Source organism: Haliotis cracherodii, unplaced genomic scaffold, assembly GCF_022045235.1.
Source record: "Haliotis cracherodii isolate W230 unplaced genomic scaffold, xgHalCrac1.p SCAF_14, whole genome shotgun sequence".
NCBI classification, from domain to species: domain Eukaryota; kingdom Metazoa; phylum Mollusca; class Gastropoda; order Lepetellida; family Haliotidae; genus Haliotis; species Haliotis cracherodii.
Genome location: NW_027266269.1, coordinates 39,266,721 through 39,284,413, shown reverse-complemented (window position 1 = coordinate 39,284,413; position 17,693 = coordinate 39,266,721). Strand labels below are relative to the sequence as shown.

The following is a 17,693-nucleotide window of genomic DNA, read 5'->3' as shown; positions in this document are numbered from 1 at the left end:
TCACAGATGCATTATCTAGATGGTGTGAAGCCTTTCCACTTCGGACCCAAGAAGCCAAAGAAGTAGCAGATGTTCTTGTCAGAGAAATATTTTGTCGGTATGGCGCACCAAGGACCTTAATTTCAGACAGAGGTCAGAACTTCATGTCCAAACTCATCAAAGCAATTTGTGAACTTTTGGCAATTAAATTTACCCATACCAGCCCATACCATCCTCAAACAAACAGCTGTGTAGAAAGGCTCAATTCCTATATCAATCAGTCACTAAGAGCCTATTGTAACAAGTCTCAAAATGATTGGCCCCGTTTTATTCCTGGCATCATGATGGCCTATCGGATGGCCCCAAATTCATCAACACAAAAATCCCCATACGTTATGCTTTTTGGTCGAGAAATGAGAGCTCCACAAGATGTAGCATTAATTCCAAAAGAAAATTTAGGCCACAATAACAAAAGTTATCTTTCAAATTTGCTTGAGGAGCTGGAAATCACTAGAACAATTGCAGCTGAAAACACTGCTCGGGCTAAGGAGGTGTATACAGAACAATACAATAGAAAGGCTAAAGAACCAGAATTCGCCCCAGGTCAAAGAGTTTGGCTTTACTGTCAAAAAGTTGAAAAAGGCCTTTCCAACAAATTAACCAAAAAGTGGTATGGTAGCTATTATATCATCCATACAGGTCCAAATTATACCTACAAACTACGCCAAAGTTCTAACGACAAAATACACAAACCACTGGTCCATGCCAACCGTCTGAAGCCATATTTTGATCCTGCTGATCGTCCACAGTATCCTCCAGAACCATACCTCAATGACACCAGTAACATAGATTCAGGAGTCATGGATGAAAATGAAGAACCAGTCAGTGATTCACAGCCTGACAGCAACAATTCCCCATCAACAAGTTCAACTTACCAGGCTACTGATCAGTCACCTCCACAACAGAAAGGTAAGAAGGTCAATTCCAAAACAAAGGCAGGTACTTCCAGCTACAAGAGTCCGAAGCCAAAGACCCCAACAAAGAAGAAAAACCCTGCTTCAAGTACAACAGAAAATCCTACCAGTCCCACGGCAACAATGAAGGAAAATCATGCCACACCAGGTCCTAGTGCTCCAACCAAGGTAAATGAAACGGTAAACAAAGGGAAAAGGGGATTGAATAGTAAGCATCACCAGCCCAAATCCAGAAAACAGCCAGACGACAGCCAGGTACAACCTCCAAGTCCAACATCAGGTTATCAAACCAAGGATATCACTCAGGTTTTCAATCCAGAGGACATCCACTCAATTGTTAGTTCCAAGAGAGCAAATGGCAAAATCTACTACAGAGTGAAATGGAAGGATCCAGAAAGAGGAAACACATGGGAGTATGGCAGCAGCATTCCAGACTCCATTCAGAGAGAATTTCATCTCAAAAGAAGTATGTCAGGTAAACGACGTAAGCGTCCACTAAAGCATCATAAGTTTTTCGACCAAAAGGATTCAGCACAAGACAATAAATCAGTCAATGTTCTGTCAGGTAATTCAATGTCAGGGAATGTCCAGCAAGACAACACCAAACCATGCATAGAATTAGATGTCAAACCATATCAGTTTTTTCCAAAACACCTACGAAAAGTAGATCATAAAGTAGAAAGAGTTCTGGGCATTGAAATTATTCACGGAGACTGCTATGTCAAGGGCTCATATAAAGATTATCCTGATACTGTCCACACATACTATTTTGAAAGTGTTCCTCCCCACCTCATACAGCACTACCTTGATGATAGCTGGAAGGATCTCCGTAAGTGGTCCTGTCTAGAAGATAATCCTCGATATGATCCAGAGGAAGCACCAATTTATAAATCCAAAAGGGTTTTTTTTCCACATGAAGACTTTGGAAACATCAACACCTTTTACTACCGTAATTCAGCCTCAGACTCTAGTCCCCATCTACCATACTTTGATAACCTCGCTGTACATACCGAACAATGCCAATTGAACATATTCTTGATCAAAATACAAAATCTCCTGAATAAACGGTGCAAATCACGAAACAGCTATTAGCTATATCTTGTTATGTTTTCTTGTGTCCAGCCTTTTCACTATGGGTCGCTGTTGAGAACAAATGGCATCAGCCTGATCATCTGAGTTATTTGTATCACAGCAAATTTTGAGCATTGACCTGATCAACCAATCTCAAAAGCGAAGTGAAATGACACAAAGCAAACCATACTGCGAATCAAACCGAAACCATACCGAAGCGAAGCAAACCATACTGCGAATCGAACCGAAACCGTACCGAAGCAAAGCAAACCATACTGCAAATCGAACCGAAACCGTACCGAAGCGAAGCAAACCATACAGCGAATCGAACCGAAACCCTACCGAAGCAAAGCAAACCATACTGCAAATCGAACTGAAACCGTACCAAAAGGGAAGCAAACCATACTGCAAATCGAACCGAAACCGTACCGAAGCGAAGCAAACCGTACCGAAGCAAAATAAACCAAACCCTATCGCATTGAACCGAAATCAAAGAAAAGGCAAACCAAATAGTTACGAAAACTAACAAATAATTCTAAAAAGAATATACATAAGTTCTAACACCTTTTGTATACCATATTAATGTAATAAATCAATGCACTTGTTATATGCACATGCACATATATGTATATATAATGCGTCTAATGATTGTATCCAAAAGTAGAAGGATATTACTAATTTTTTCATGACATACTTTTGTAATTTGCCGCCAATACATTCTTCCTGGTCATGACACCGTTTAGTAATAATTATGTACTGATCTTTTACATCATAATTATCATATTTGTTTTATTTTCTAGTTAATACAGACAAACTGAGGAAGTATTTATATATGACATATTATTTGAACATGCTAACTCTCTTTTCTTTGTTTCCATGTAAAACCTCCATTGACACAGCCTACTATCTTACAACCCCAATCCAGGATGTGGAACTCAAGGCCTCCTACATCACCCATAAAACCACCAGTACAGAGTGCCAAGACAAGCCAGCTCCACATCCAGATTCCCTGATGACAGCATTTTTATATCATGTTTCCTTATATCAAAGAGACGCTATAATAATTGTTATTTACTATACTACCAGTTTAACTTAATACATTGTCCATCTAAGCCATAATTATTTCAATTTTTACACATTTGGGGTCCAAACTTTTTCAGACGGAGGGGAAGTTATCATGGTACAACATTTATACTAAGTTATCTTATAATAATTAGATCTACATCAAGTGCTTTTATGAGTTATCATGGTGTAATATTTATACACCATTTCATATAATTATAGTTTAGCAAGTAATAATTATCATCAGGTAAAATGCATATATAAAATATCAGTAGTTTCAGTTATAGCTTTTTAGATGGTTGCTAGCCTAAGGTATCAAGATCCCATCTCCCAGACAAAGGATATATATTTAAGTATATCTGTCATCACCTACCGGGGTATATTAGAATAACATTACTTCAATTAAGACTCATTAAGGATTAGCCCCCATACAAGCTCGTCTATAGTGCATTAAGGATTAGCCTCCATACAAGCTCGTCTATAGGGCATTAAGGATTAGCTCCCACACAAGCTCATCTATAGTGACACCCTAATCTCTTTCAAAGCATCCAGTAAATATGTCAACAAGATTAGTGCCAGTCCAACAGGATAAACAGGATTTAGTATTCCCCTCTGTCTAGCCATCCATTTAGCTTAGGACACAACTAATCGTGTATCAACCAATCACATTCCTTTCTATTGTTCAAACTTTCATTAAATACATACTGTAGCCAAGTTCTAGCAGAGAAGGGGTTTGATTCTCTTACCAAGCAGACCTCTCTCCCACAGCCCAGAGTGCGTACCGACTCTCTGTGGCACCCTCAGTTATTATCTAAGTATATTGTAAATTGTTAATTGTTCTTGTAAATAAAATTGTGATTAGTCTCCTGTGACTCTGGCTCTTTGCTGACTAATTCCCCAAGAACACCAGCACGTCATTTGGAAGGTATTGTTCACCCAGAACAGTTCCATGATAGAAGGATGAATGTGCTGGGACCCCTATAAGGGAGTAAGACCCTAAGATGTATTCTATAAAGAAGTCCGATAATGGAGAGATAAGAAAAGCTAAGGGTGTAATGAAGTATGTGGTAGAAAAGCATATCAAACACGAACGGTATAAAGAAGCATTATTCAACGGTAGAACATTCAAACACGAGATGAACTCTTTAAGAAGTTACAATCATAGGATATATGGATTAAGAATGAACAAGACATCATTATCCCCCTTAGATACAAGGAGATGGATTGATAAGTATGGTGTAACTACCTACGCTTATGGTTATTTAGGGCAGTAATACTGTATCGTCAGAAACTATGAGCAACTCTTCTCGTACAAATGCCCTGCCCGGTCCCTCTTTAAGATAATAAAGAATAGGCTCGAAGGATGCAAAGGCCGACAGATCGCATCAAAGACCGGGAGATATATGACAAAGGTAAAGATAATAAACGTGAGGAATCTGGGAATATGCGGGAAATACCAACTCAACCCCCTAATCATAAAATGGACTTGTCCGACATTGACGAGATCGGCTGCGTCCTTCATGGTTTATTCTCCCTGCTGTTTTTTATTGTAAGACAAATAACTCCACCTCATCGTTTATTTCTTAAAAAGAGCCTACTAGTCATGTGAATTTGGATATATCTACCAACAAATCTGATAGGTATCAAGTTAAACCTTATACTGTGTAACAATAAAATGCCAAGAGTTCAAACAGCAATTTCGTCACTAAACTGTTTCCTTTCAATTTTCAATTTGTTCAATTGAAACGTTGAGGTTTCAAAAACATATTCACGTGGATGGATTCAATGTTTTGTGTGCCGTGGTAAATGATAACATATGGTTTACACCTTTACAAACGTGAAACAGTATATATCAGCAGAAGAGAATGAACGACACTTACCAGCCGTGACCAAACAATGACAGAGCCAGCTTCCAGCTGTAATGCCCTGCAATACGCCAGCCGCTGCCTTTATACTACTACCCTTCAGTTGCAGCTTGTCACGTGACCAGACCGGGTGAGCCCACCCCATATTGTATACGTGTACTTCATATCTCTGTGCAATCCATACCAAGGTGAGTCTACACGTCACTTCCTACTGACCATAAGCAGAGAGAAGAAATTCACTTTCTTTAGCAACGACGTTGAGCCTTAATCTCATTTACGGGTCTGTACAAAGATAAAGTCTTAATGCATGGTTTCACAAAAGGACATTCTAATACACAGAGAATCTCACCAGAGTGTCTTTTGATATAAAAAATATCAACATGAGTTGATAAAAGTGGAAAAGTGTTGTTTATTCACTTTGATCAACGAGTGTTGATATATATATTATATCAAAAGACACAAGGGTGAGATTTTATTTATCATCCAACATCATTCTTCAAACTTTTCAGTTTGGTGTCTTATGTGTCTTATGTGTCTTATGGGTAAAAAGTCATTTGATTGTGTCGTCATGTAATTTCCATAACTATAATAGTTTTAATAGCATTGCGATCTCACGAAGTAATCAGGGTTTATGCTGACAACAAACTCACCGGAATTCTAACCCACAATTCAGACATGCTCATGTGATGCAACGGTGCACAGCGACATGCGGCGCCTTAGACAACTAGGCCCCACGTCATATGTTCTTTGTCAACACATATAATGCTGCGCCATCGCCGGCCGTGGGAAGCGATCAGCTAGGACAACATTCTACCCTTTTAAATGTGTGAAGTACGAGTTTAATCTGACAGTAATATATTTTAAATTACACTTGAAATCCACATAATGCTAATGTATAAACACGCCTTACACACACACACACACACACACCACAATGGAGTTTTCTTGTATAGTTTGTCCTTGCGGTCTAGAACCACCTATTATATTTATAGATTAAAGCCTGTTTAATATTCAAACACATCTCGTTTAGCACAGAACTTGAAGGGCGTTTATGCCCGTGAAGCATCGCTTGTATCAGACATATTTCAACTGACTTTAGTCCTACTCTGCAATGTCTATGCTCACGGTATTCGACGGGCTTGACCTGCACAAACAAACACAGTCACTGGCATACACAGGCAAACCACAGTCATTAAACGAAAAGCGAGTTTGTTGAAGGAGAATAAGCTTTCAGTGTACTTGGCTATTCCCGAGGAAATCATGACTCATGTGTCTATTTCGAGAGTATATTGTACAATGCTTTATACTGTAACAAACCTGTTTTGTCGACATCGAAATCTACCAATACATAATTTTAACTAATTGCATTTCATTTGAAGGTGTTGTTTTCTTTTTAACTGAGGATGGTCACAAAAACTCTGCAAAGTATATAGATATCTTAGATGCAAACATATATTGCTAAACTTTCAGCCGACGGTGGATATATTTGGCGGACTACTGCCCAGTTCATCAGTATCAAGACAAGTGCCCCAGTAAAAACAAGAAAATGAAACAATGAATTGCAGTAAAACAATTCTGTGAAATTACTAGTTAATGGTTTAAGATGACTGAAATTGAATTGATTTTTCTAGATTTTTGCTATGATGTTAAGGAAGGCTTGTTAAATATGAACCAACTTAAACATTGGTTGATGGTCTATAGTTGGTCTATGGTTATTTTGACCGGACTAGTTTACCAAAGTGGCTGAAATGTAGTTTTGACAAATGGTTGTATGATAAGGTTTTGTGGCTGTTATTTGTAGAATACTGAAACTTTCAGACAAGTTGCAAACGGCCTTTGCCTGTAATTAGGACTCCAAGTCAGTATGACCATGTGTCCTATTGTAATTGCGTTGTTTATTTATTGTTATCTATCATTCAATCGTTCGTGAAGCTTTAACACAAGAAGCATTCATTAGATTATGTCCTATTAAATCACCAGCATGCAGATCAATGGCAAAGAGTGCATATAAACAATCAACACTCATTGGTTTCGGGACTAAGGGGTGACACCTCAAACGTAATTCATTAGAAACGATACAGGTTATCTTATAGCTTCTCACCAGATCATCCAACAAATGATAGACTTGTCACAGTAAAGCAGCAGGAGATTGTCAGTCACTTCTGTTCTTTGCCTTATGTCACAGGCCAGTTGCCTTCGCAGCCTTATTGGATTTAAGTTTTTCAAAGTTCATTATGAGCTCTTTATGGTAAATATCTTCCAAAATCTTCTCCTCTGAAACTATCCAATGAGATGGATCCATATTGTCGTCACTGCGTTTGGGGCGGCAAGGGATCCTACAGCGGTTATCTAAGTGTATTGCATTTCCATATCGTCATGGCCAGTTTAGCCATGACTCACTGAGTCAGGAGAGGGTGGCTTTGTCAATGAGTGAGGCGTCCAACGACCTTTACTCCTAACTATTTCCCCAAACATTCATGTACCTGCGCACACACATCCAAGGATTAAATAATGCATTACAAGATTTTATACTCACATAACTTTACTACGCCTAATCATCTCAGGAGATACAACTTCTTTGGCCAGGCATGACAGACTCGTCACACAGTGACTTTCAAACCCACGCACTCCTCTACTAGTGTTTAAAATATCTTTTAAAAATCTTCCAGCCTGTCACGTGTTTGAAACATGTCGAGATTCATAAATTTGATTCTTTACCAAATAAATGAGACCATGAAGTCATGTTTGTGTCATGATGGACAAATACCGGAACCTATATGACTAATTAAGTATCTCTATTAATTACAAGGCGACGACAGCATCGAAACAATCACCCAAATAACATATCGCTATCGATTTCCTTTGATTCTGAGACTTTCTGTAGCCATCTCACATTAAAGATCTCTCGACAGTAACCATCATTTTAAAGGTTGAATTTGTTATGACAAGAGGGATTACTTCAACTTTCCAACAGTCAAGTTTCCCTTCCTGAAATATCCCAGCAGCTCCAGACTTTGGCGAACACCTGGTATAATAACTAGTGACAGTGATTCCTCAACACACACTCATGATATAGTCGGAATCGTACAATCGACTCTGCTTCATGTAGAGATTTATATTGGATATGGAAAGTGTTTTGTCGCGTTATATAATTATAAGTTTCTATGTTTTTAAGGATGCATTTTAACCTTATAAGAATATATGGCCTTAGTGAGTCTGTTAGTATGGTTTTACGCCGCTTTTAGCAGTATTCCAGCAATATCACGGCGGGGGACACCAGAAATGGGTTTCACACACTGTACTTATGTCGGGAATCGAACCGGGTCCTCGGCGTGACGAGCAAACGCTTTAACCACTAGGCTATCCGCTATCCCCTGTATTATTCTCAATTTTCATAAATTACGTCGAAACCTTTTTGCATTCATCTGGGTGTGGAGGAGTAAATTTCAACTACGGTGAAGATAAAGACTTAATTGTATGGATCCAATTTATAATTGTATTGTATGCAGATGATGCTGTATTATTTGATCTCCAGAAGGTTTACAGAAAGCCTCAGACACTTTTAATGAATATTGTGAAGAGTGCAAATTACATATGAATATAATTAAAACAAAAATTGTGAAATTGGTGGTGGTCCATCGAAAAATTAGAAACATAAATTTCACTATTCTGATAAAACTCTAGATATTGTCGACACTTATATGTATCTAAGAATTGTACTTCACAGGAATAGAAAACTAGTATCAAGCCTTAAGTCCCTTAGTGATAATGCATTGAAAGCAATGTTTTGTCTGATAAAAAAATAAAGAAATTTAAATTCAGCTTTGGACTGTGTATTATCAGCTTTTGATACGATGGTATTACCAATATAAACTTATGGTTCAGAAATCTAGGGCTTTGAAAATTTAGAAATTATAGAAAGAATACACCTGAAGTTCCTCAGACTTATCACAGGATTAAGGTATCCAACTATCTTTAAATGATATATGGCGAATTAGGTAGGCTGCCATTAAGAATAATAATTTGTAAACGAATGTTATCTTTCTGGCACAAATTAACATATCAAACTGGTGTGTCTAAACTTTCACAGCTGTTATATCAATATTTGTTCATTAATAGGAATAAGACTATTGCATCAACAAATCCCTGGGTTATATGTGTTATGGATATATCAGACAGTATAGGATTATCTTATGTATTTAACAATCCATCAATTTGCACAACAAAGTGGCTAGAGTCAGAAGTAGAGCAAATACTTAAAGATCATTTTTATCAGAAATGGAGAAATGACGTTAATTTTAGTTCTAAAGGATTATATTATAAACATGTAAAGGGCACTCCGGTTCTCGATAAATATCTTCTATTGCCAAAACAATTAGCAATTCCTATACTACGATTTCGAACCTGTAATCATAATTTACCTAATGAGACTGGCCGATGGAAAAATATTCCAAAGTTAAATAGAACCTGTAAGTTATGTAATTCTCCATCTTTTGCTGATAAATTTCACTTCTTATTCAGATGCATTTTTTTAAAAAGAGAGAGGCAAACATTTCTCTCATCATATTATACTGAATGGCCAAATATTATAAAATTTGTAAAACTTTTATCAACAACAAACACACAGGATCTAAAGAATTTATCGAGATTTATTGTAAAAAATGTCCATTAGTATTAAAAATGCTAGGTAATCACATGTTGTTTACTAATTGCCATCTTGTCTGCTTTTGGTACATATACATACTTTTTTATTGTAATATGCTCTTGTACCACCTTTTGAGGTTTTTTTGGTTTCGAGTCTGTCCCACACCTCATGCAGCGGCTGTCTAAGTTCATACAGCATGGTTGGCCACCTATGACTATGACTATCATGTCTATGGATCTTGTCCTGCTGGAGCTGAGCGTCAGCGATTCATATTGGCCTTGTCATCCCGAGAGACACAACGTCGACCTACACGCCATGTAAACGGGACAACAAAGCAACAAAAAGTGTCAATATGTTGTGACCCTTCCTTGCACAATATCGCTGCGTTCCGGTCACTCATAGAGATGCCACCCAACATCCGACTCATCCTCCGACAAATCCGTCATGAAGTCCTATGTTGACATTGGCTCGAAGCTCATTTGGACGTCGCCAGACACTACCACGTCTATCCAGCAAGTGCAAAGTGAATCGGGGTACATCCGAAAACATGACACATGACCAGCGACGATTACCACAGTTTCGACATTGTGTACAACAATGACATTTTTTGGCGATATGATGATTTAAAAAGGACAGCACTGCAGGTAGCAAGATAACACACATGTATGACAACATAATTCCCATATATGCGAACATAACACCCATATATGTCAACATAACGCCCATGTATGGGAACATAGCTCATATATATGCGAAAATAACACCCATGAATGCCAACATAACATCCATGTATGCAACATAACACCCATGTATGCAATATAAAATGCATGTATGCAACATGACACGCATGTATGAACATAACAATTATGTATGCCAACATAACACCCATTTATGTAACATAACACATATGTATGCAACATAACACTCATGTATGCAACATAACATCCATGTATGCAACATAACACCCATGTATGCAACAAAACATCCATGTATGCATCATAAAATGCATGTATGCAACATAACCATTATGTATGCCAACACAACACCCATTTATGTGACATAACACCTATTTATGAAACATAACATCCATGTATGCAACATAACACGCATGTATTCAACATAACACCCATGTATCCAACATGACACGCATGTATGCAACATAACACCTATGTATCCCAACATAACATCCATGTATCCAACATAACACCAATGTATTCAACAAAACATCCATGTGTGCATTATAACACACATGTATTCAATATAACACCCTTGTATGCCAACATAACACGCATGTATCCCAACATGACATTCATGTATCCAACATAACACCCATGTATTCAACAAAATATCCATGTATGCGAACATAACTCCCATATATCCGAACATAAAATCCGTGTATCCCAACATAGCATCCATGTATGCCACATAACATCCATGTATTCAACATAACATCCATGTATGCAACATAACATCCATTTATACAAACATAACACCCATGAAAGCAATATAAAATACATGTATGCAACATAACACGCATGTATGAACATAACAATTATGTATGCCAACATAACACCCATTTATGTAACATAACACCTATGTATGCAACATAACACTCATGTATGCAACATAACACGCATGTATGCAACATAGCACCTATTTATGCAACATAACATCCATGTATGCAACATAGAATGCATGTATGCAACATGACACGCATGTATGCAACATAATCATTATGTATGCCAACGTAACACCCATTTATGTAACATAACACCTATTTATGCAACATAACATCCATGTATGCACCAAAAACCCATGTATGCAACATAACACCCATGTATGCAACATAAAATGCATGTATGCAACATTACACACATGTATGCAGCATAACAATTATGTATACCAAAAGAACACCCATTTATGTAACATAGCACCTATGTATGCAACATAACACTCATGTATACCAACATAACATCCATGTATCCCAACATAACACCAATGTATTCAACATAACATCCATGTGTGCAACATAACACCAATGTATTCAACATAACACCAATGTATGCAACATAACACGCATGTATCCCAACATGACATCCATGTATCCAACATAACACCCATGTATTCAACAAAACATCCATGTATGCGAACATAACTCCCATATATCCGAACATGACATCCATGTATGCCAACATAACATCCACGTTTGCCAACACAACATCCATGTATGCAACGTAACACCCATGTATTCAACATAACATCCATGTATGCAATAAAGCATCCATGCATGCAACATAACTCCCATATATCCGAACATAAGATCCATGTATGTCAACATAACATCCATGTATCTAACATAACATCCATGTATGCAACATAACACCCATGCATGCAACATAACACGCATGTATGCAACATAAATCCCATGTATGCAACATAACACCCGTGCATGCCAACATAACATCCATGCATGCAACATAACATCCATGTATGCAACATAATACCCATGTATGCAACATAACACGCATGTATGCAGCATAACACCCACGTATGCCAACATAACACCCATGTATGCAACATAACATCCATGTATGCCAACATAACACTCATGTATCCCAACATAACACCCATGTATTCAACATAACACCCGTGTATGCCAACATAACGCCCATGTATGCAACATGACATCCATGTATGCAACATAACACCCATGTATACCAACATAACATCCATGTATGTCAACAAAACATTCATGTATGACAACATAACACCCAAGTACATGTCACCAAGTATAAAACAGAACCAGGATTTACATTTATCGCCTTTGTCATTTTTTCAGATACAATTTTTCACATGTACCAATCTTGTTCTTTCTGTAAAAGATTTCACAAAACCAATGTTGTCCACCAAAAGCAATGTATATTTCTATAGGTAACTTTATGTTATCATTGTACAGAAGCCCATGTTGATTTGTTTTTGCATCAGAAAGTTTATTTAACAGCACTGTTGATTTCTTTATACTTTAGCTTCTGCCAGTTAAAAAATGTTTCTGCAAGATTAAAAAAGTTTGAAAATACTTTGGGTGACACTTGCTCAAGGGAAAATTATCTGCTAACTGCTGTGAGTGAATCCCTAGGTATTGCAAAATCACCGAGGTCATGTTGACATGTTCACAACAAAAGAAACTCAAACGCGGTCGCTCTGTATCTTAAGTATAATGTGTGTCCTGAAGCTTGAACGACCTTGAGAGATATAACGTACATGTTGTTTATGTTATCGCTGGGTGTTTATGAGACTGTACATTGTGGCAGCTGAACATAGGGTCATACTTGACGTGGAAGAGAGGGTCTTTTTCAAATATATTATCTACTTTACATTCAAATCTGCACTTCGAAATCAGCACATGAAGCCATCATCATAGATCGCACGACGGTTAAACCCCACTGTGCCCTCACCTAAATGTTGTTATAGTGGATTATAGGTGACTAAGAGACACAGATCACTTAATCGCTTGGTACAGTCTGTGTCATTAAAGTGAACCCTCTTCTCAGGGTCAAATCTGTTCAATTAGTGTCTAACTGTTAGGTGAGCAGTTGTTCTCATGTACATTATTTGTTGATAATAGGTATGATTAAAATTATATATGAGTGATTGATGTCAATCTTTGAAGTGTATCAAATGGCATTTGCGAGTCATACTACCATAACAAAATGGCTAATGCTCAATTGCAAATTAATGTTCGATTTGTTGCTTACTCTTAAGGTGGACAGAACTTAGTTTTCAACGGATACAGATTCCGAATTAAGAACAGAAGAAACACCATCATACATTGGCGTTGCTGCAGGAAGGACTGTCCGGCGACAGGAGAGACGTGTGGAACCATTTTGGGAACCTGGGTTCCAGGACAACCAATCACTTGGCTGGGCTGGCATTCAAAGCTGAAGAAATCGGACCCAAGTCATCCAAACATCTTTGACATTTATTGACATTATCAAGAATGAACAATCGCGAAAATATCTCCAAATTGACAACATCCTGACAGAGAAGGACAACTTGTTGACTGGCAGACTGACACCAACTGAATATGATGATGCTGTGGCTGAATACGCTGGATTGTGAACTGAATATTTCTGCTGTAAAGTGAATTTGAAATGCATATTTATTCATTTATTCATTCATGCAATACGTAATCCATCATTATAAAATATATGAAATTTTATTAAATATATGCTTCTGTAAAGCGAATGTACTGTTGAAAAGTATATAAAATTTTATGAATCTTGCAGATAGTTATTTTCTCTATATAGACATGCAACAGACAATAGGTGATTCCCCTATTGTTACCCACTTAACAACGGCTGACTACACCTGTACCCTATAACAATAGGTGAGGGTACAGTGACGTGGTCCCCTCGAGTCAGAAAAGTTGTCAATTGATATAGCGATCCTCATAACCATCGAGTCGATAGCCGAAAATATATTTTCCATCCGAGAATGTGTTAAAAAATACATGTGAAGAACAAATAATTGAATATGAGATCTAATGGAGGAAGGATAATTAATAAGGTTTCTTTTAGCATTTCGACAACACAAGGGGGTTCTACTTTTAGTTCATACTTCAGTTGGAAGTTTTTTTCCTATCAACATATATACCAACGCGCGTTGAGCAATTTCCGATATATGTTTTGGAAGAAATGCCGTTCATTCATTCATTCATTCATTCATTCATTCGTTCATTCATTCTTTCATTCATTCATTCATTCATTCATTCATTCATTCATTCATTCATTCATTCACTCATTCATTCATTCATTCATTCATTACCCTTTTCGCGAACACCTGGTGTCATCACTGATTTTCAGTGATACACGCATATACCAATATTTCGCCTTTTACGCCCAATCGAATCTTTTCTGTGGTTGTCTGTGGTTGATTTTACCATCTTTGAGAAGGTTACAGTGACGGGTAACTGAACATGGCAAGCAGAAATTAGATGTAATCGTAGAACATGCTTCAAGAACATGGACGATTAAGTCGCTAATATAAGCTGACACGCTGTATACAACAAATACTAACAAAGTAATATACTCTTCAAAAAGAGAAATACAATACAGATTTTTTTGGCCATAAAGGCAACAAAAGCGGACCATGTCAGCGACAAGTTTCCCGGATGAAAATGATCACAACAAGGACATGCGAGCCATGGAGCTGCATGGACTACACGTGCAGCAGCACCATGAACGGTCTTTAAGTGCAGGGTCGGCCTGGCATCTGCCTCAATCGAACAAAGACAGTTCAACAATATGCCAAGATAAACAGAAGTGCAAAGAACCAACGCCATAGGCCGCTTGAAGGCAGAAGGGAATCCCGATCAGCTGCAGCCAGGTTTTTCAATGTAGCGTCCAGCACCATCACAAGGTCGGGACGACCAAGAACAACCAAGAACCCGCCCAAGATCGCTACATATGACTGCGCTACCTACGTGAAAAGACTACCACGGACACCTCAACCGCATCCCAAATACCCGGACTGCGCAGAATCTCCGACCAGAGTACAAAACCCTTTTAGGTGAGGTGAGGTGAAATAGGGTTTTAACGTCGCGTCCATGATTATTGTACTTATATAGCGACGTGCATGCACGTGTATGTGTGTGTGTGTGGCTGCTTGTACTAGTCCGGACTGATGCCGTTTTCTAGTGCTAACTCACTGAGATACCATGCCGCAGTTTAACATGAATACCCCACTCAGACACAGTATACTGACTCCGAGCCGACCAGTCCTTGTTTTAGCCCCTTAATGCTGAGCGCCAGACAGGGTAACAACAAGTACCATCTTTTAACGTCTTTTGGTATAACGCGGTCGGGGATCGAACCCCGGACCTTCCGCTCTCTGGGCGGACGCTCTACCACTAGACCACAGAGGCGGTGAAACTCATTTAGAGCAGCAGGTCTACGAGCAAGACGTCCTGTTCGACGCGTCATATTGAGTAGACAACACCGTCAAAAACGACTGCATCCGTGTCGTCAACACAAGGTATGGCCTGGGATGGAGAGCTGTCTGGTTCAGCGACGAATCAAGATTTCTCCTCCATCGAGGGATGGAAGTGCATGGGTCTACAGACGTCGATGAGAATGTTACGCCGGAAACAGGGTACTGGAAGTGGACAGGTTTGGTGGGTGTAACGTTATGATGTGGGCGGCTATCTCCCACCATGGCAGGACAGGTTTGATCCATATCCAGGGCAATCTTACGCTCAAGGATACAATTCTTCTTCCCCACATCCTCCCAAATGCAACCAACGGCAATGGTGTATTCCAGCAGGACAACGCTCGACTGCATACAGCACAGATCACAAGAGCATGTCTACATAACAACATTGATGTTCTCCCCTGGCCCTCCAGATCCCCGGATTTGAACCCGATGGAGCACCTGTGGGGTCAATTGGGTAGACGGCTACGCCGACGTCAACCACAACCCCAGATGTTGCAACAGTTGGCTTTTGCGATGCAGGCCGAGTGGGCTACCATTCCCCAGGATGTAATTCGCCTTTTCGTCTCTTCCATGGGCAGGAGTTGTCATGCCGCTATCGATTCCAACGGGGAACATACGCTTTATTGATGGTAGCTGACCTGCACCTTGGACGTTTCCTATGTACCGATAAGTGAGATGACTACATTCACAAACTGTTCACTCCACAACATTTTGGCTCAATACCTTGTATGGTTCCTCGTATGAATGTATTTTCCTACCTCACACATATCTTGCTTTGCGTTTCTTTTTTGTAAGAGTATATAAGCTGACATGTTGTACACACCAAATACTGATACATTACTATAAGCTCACACGCAGCATAAGACACCCACTGGCGCGTTAATATAAGCTAGCACGCAGTAAATAACGAAAAAAGACACGTTATTATAAGCTGACACACTGTGTACAGCGTTAACCCAAATTAAATCATGCAGCCACGTGTAAAACTTACTTGTCATGTTGATAGAGTAAGCTGAGGCCTGGAAAGCACGACAAACACCTTACAAAGAATACAATCAGTGTTGTATTTTTCCATTTCTTCTGTGACATGGATTCTCGAGGGAATGGGTTGTACTCACCTGTGATCGACTGTATTCATTCTCAAGGAATTTTCTACTGGCAACTTGAATGCCGCCCTGTTGCTCGTATTCCCGAGGAATGTCTTTGCTGACAAAGTTTCCTGCACTTGCCTCAGATGTGCACTGACCTGAACTATTTCCCCGTTTAAACTACAGCCCTCCTTTAATTCAATAAAAAGATAACCTAGTCATAAATTAATGTGCACTTCGTGTCTCTTCCTGATAGTGGTTGTCTGTCCCATACCATCATGAGGTTGTTGTTTTTATTTGTACATCGAAACGCACAGTCAATCACTGTACTTTCATTCGGATTCGGGGACCTACCCTCCCCACCCCCACCCGTACTTCGCACCTACGTGCCTGTGTTAGACGCCATTACATCACGACAATTTGATGCACACTTCCAAAAAAAGACAAACGACAAGGCAAAATGATATATCCATTACACTGACCAATGCATTATTCATTTCATGCGATATCATTTCTGTTGGAAATGCTACTTGCTAACATGTCGTGGAGTACACTGATGACAATCTTCGAGGGGTGATTGTAGTTCGTTGTTGAACTCCACAGTCCATATCCAAGCTGTATCAGGGTAGCCTTTATATGATGGTATTCTCTGACGGTATTTGTGTTTGGACTCAAACCCGGCTTATCAACTTGACGAGCCATAACGCTATACATTAGACTACCCCAACCACCATAATTAGAAACAGATAAACTTCAAAAAATGTGTTATTTTTAAACATTTGAATATGACAGGTTTGCATGCATGAGCGTGTTCTCCACGGTTTGTGTGTAGGGTGTTTAATGCAATATTCCAGCAATTGGACAGTAGGGTACAATGTGAGAAGCACTTTGCTGGTGTTCACGCCCTGGACATTGCTGGAATATTGCTGAAAGAGACGTAAATCCCACTCACTCCCCAGGAGCTTGAGGCAATGTCTAACAAAAAAGCCGTTGCAGTTTTTACCGTCTATATGGAGCT

At 38.9% G+C, this 17,693-nt stretch overlaps 1 protein-coding gene across 1 annotated transcript in view; it reads right to left on the bottom strand.

The window, feature by feature from the left end:
- Positions 1 to 5,045, bottom strand: part of LOC139461242 (GTPase IMAP family member 4-like) — a 32,990-nt gene extending 27,945 nt beyond the window's left edge. Inside the window, exon 1 of the mRNA XM_071242878.1 lies at positions 4,967 to 5,045. The gene's annotated coding sequence lies outside the window, so the exon portion shown is untranslated. The remainder of the gene's footprint in view (positions 1 to 4,966) is intronic.
- Between the last annotated feature and the right edge of the window lie 12,648 nt (positions 5,046 to 17,693).